We start from the raw sequence: 3,317 nt of genomic DNA on the forward strand, positions 1-3,317 counted from the left end.
ACTGAGGTATAATTTGCATAGAGTATACTGCAAAAAACCTTAAGGTACAGCTTAATAAATTTTGACATAATTATACATTATATAATAACACCCAGTTCAATACAGACAACATTTTCCTTCATGCCACAAAGTTCTGATGTGGTCCTTGCCAGTCAATACTCATCCCCCAAAGGAAGAATGTATTCTGAATGTTGTCACTGCCTTAGTCCCTTTTTGTTGCTAGAAAGGAATACCAGAGGCTGGGTAATTTATAAAGAAAAGAGGTGCATTTTGCTCATAGTTCTACAGGCTGCACAAGAAGCATGGCACCCGCATCTGCTCCTAATGAGGGCCTGAGGCTGCTTCCACCTGCAGCAGAAGGTGAAAAGGAACCAGTGTGTGCAGAGATCATACGGTGAGAGAGGAAGCAAAAGAGAGCAAGTAAAGGTAACAGACACTTTTTAATAACCAGCTCCTACAGGAACTAAGAGAGTGAGAATTCACTCACTACCTTCTCCCAAGGTGGGGATCAACCTATTCATGAGGGATCCACTCCCATGACCCAAACACCTCCCATTAATCCCCACCTCCAATACTGGGGACCACATTTAAACATGTGATTTGGAGGGGACCAATATCTAAACTATAGCAACCACTATAGATTAATTTTGCTTATTCGTGTGCTTCACAAAAATGCAATCATTTTAGCCAGGCCTGGTGGCTCATGCCTGTAATCCCAAGATTTGTGAGGCTGAGGCAGGCAGATCACCTGAAGTCAGGAGTTCGCGACCAGCCTGGCCGACATGGCAAAACCCTGTCTCTACTGAATATACAAAAATTAGCCAGGTGTGGTGGCAGGTGCCTGTAATCCCAGCTACTTGGGAGGCTGAGGTAGGGAAAATTTCTTGAACCCAGGAGGCAGAGCCGAGATCGTGCCACTGCACTCCAGCCTGGGAGACAGAGTGAGACTCTGTCTCAAAACAATAACAAAATGGAATCATTTAGTATGTTCTCTTGTTTTGACTTCTCTTTACTCAGGTGGGTATATATGCCACTAATTTGTTTGATTGTGTTTTTCCCTTGTTTCATTTTGTTTTGGCCAAGTAATATCCTATTGATTGTATGATTATCACACAATTTGATATCCATTTTTCTGATGGGAGACAGGTCTACTTGTTGGCTACTGTGCATAAGTAACTATGAATATTCTTATACAATTATTTCTGTGAAGACACATACTTATTTTCGTGGGTATCTGTAACTAGGGATGGAGTTGTTTGGTGAATGGGTAGAAAACAGACACAGAGTTTTGCAAAGTAATTGTATTATTTTACATTTCTGTGAAAGATGTAGGCCATTTCCAGTTGCTCTACATTTCCACACACTTAATATGTTCAGTCTTTTAAATAAGAGCCATTCTACCAGGTGTGTAGTGATATCCTATTTTGGTTTTCCCATGCCTAATGTTCATTTAGATGTCTTCTTATGGAAAATATCTTTTCAATTTTTTATGTTCATTGATACACTGGGGTGTTTGTCATTTTCTTTGTAATCTATAGGAGTTCTTTGTATATTTTGAATGAGTCCATTTATATATACATATTTTTTGCTATATTATATAGCAAATAATTATTCCTGATCTACAGATAGCTTTTTAGTTGTTAAACAACAACATAATAAGCAGAAGATTTTCAAAAATGAAGTGCAATTCACTTGACTTCTTACTGTGGAAAGTGCTACAGTATCTAGTCTAAGAAATATTTTCCTGTGTCAAGTTCATGAAACTATTTCCTCTTTTTCCTTTACAAGGTTTCTAATTTTAACTTTCACATCTTAAGTTAATTTCAATGTGTGATGGAGAGTGGTTGTTAATATTAACTTTTTAAAACAATAAATATTATTTCACTCAAAATCGTTTTACTTAAAAGTCTTTCATTTCCCCAATGAAGGGCATTGGTGTCTTTGTTTTTAAAACATTTAGAAGTGGCGGTGCGAGCATGTTCTCACTCATGGGTGGGAACTGAAAACTGAGAACACTTGGAAACAGGGCGGGGAACATCACACACTGGGGCTTGTCCTTGGGTGAGGGCTGAGGGAGGAATAGCATTAGGAGAAATATCTAATGTAAATGACGAGTTAATGGGTGCAGCAAACCAACATGGCACACGTACACCTATGCAACAAACCTGCACGTTGTGCGCATGTACCCTAGAACTTAAAGTATAATAATAATAAATATATATACATATATATATAAAAGAAGTGGCGGTGCGAGGGCTGCTGCACAGCTAGCAGAGCCATGGTGAGGAGGAGCGCGCCTGCCCCGAGCTCTCCTCCTCCCCCACCCGCCAGCCCAGGCGGCCCCAGCAGTAGCGACCAGAGGAGCCCCTGCAGCAGCGCGACGGCCAGGTGGACGCCTCCATCTACAGCCTCATGCCGGACGGGACCTGTTAGGACACAGCCATTGTGGGCAACAAGGACTCGCGCTCCATCTGGGCCGCCGTCCCAGGGAAAACCTTCGTCAACATCACGCCAGCTGAGGTTGGTGTCCTGGTTGGCAAAGACTGGTCAAACTTTTTCGTGAATCGGCTGACACTGGGGGGCCAGAAATATACTGTGGTCCCGGACTCACTGCTGCAGGATGGGGAATTGACCGCAGATCTTCATATGAAGAGCATCGGTGGAGCCGCCACCTTCAATGTCACTGTCACCATGACTGCCAAGACGCTAGGCCTGCTGATGGGCAAAGGTGTCCACGGCAGTTTCACCATTTCATAACAAAGAAATGTTATGAAATGGCCTCCCACCTTCAGCGTTCCCAGTACTGACCTCCTTTGTTCCTTCCCCTCCACCGCTCCCCACTACTTTGCCCCCCTTTCCTTCTCATACACACACCATTTTAATTTTGGGGGCCATTACCCCACACCCCTTATTGCTGCCAAAACCGCATGGGCTGGGGGCCAGGGATAGAGGGAGAAACACCTTCCCCTACCCATACCCCTCCTGTGTGTGGTTGGAAAACTTTTTTGTTTTGAGGGATTTTTTTATGAATAAAAAAGCTTTTACTAAAAAATTAAATAACTGTGCATCTGTGGGCATATTGTTTGAATCTGTATTCTTTTACTTTGATATATTTATGAGTACTTACACCAGTACTACCGTTTTTAAATTACTGTAGCTTTAAAATCAGGTTTGAAATCCAGCAGAGTAAGTCCTCCAACTTATTGCTTCTTCAAGATTGACTTGCTTATTCTGGGTTCTTTGATTTTCAAATACATTTTGAAATTAGCTTTTATATTTCTCTAAAATCTCCTACTAGAAATATTAATCAGAATTGT

At 41.8% G+C, this 3,317-nt stretch overlaps 1 pseudogene; it reads left to right on the plus strand.

Moving 5' to 3' along the window:
• The first annotated feature begins 302 nt into the window (after positions 1-302).
• On the plus strand, positions 303-2,807 carry LOC115935996 (profilin-1-like; annotated as a pseudogene).
• Positions 2,808-3,317: the final 510 nt, after the last annotated feature.

Source organism: Gorilla gorilla, chromosome 1, assembly GCF_029281585.2.
Source record: "Gorilla gorilla gorilla isolate KB3781 chromosome 1, NHGRI_mGorGor1-v2.1_pri, whole genome shotgun sequence".
Lineage (NCBI taxonomy): Eukaryota > Metazoa > Chordata > Mammalia > Primates > Hominidae > Gorilla > Gorilla gorilla.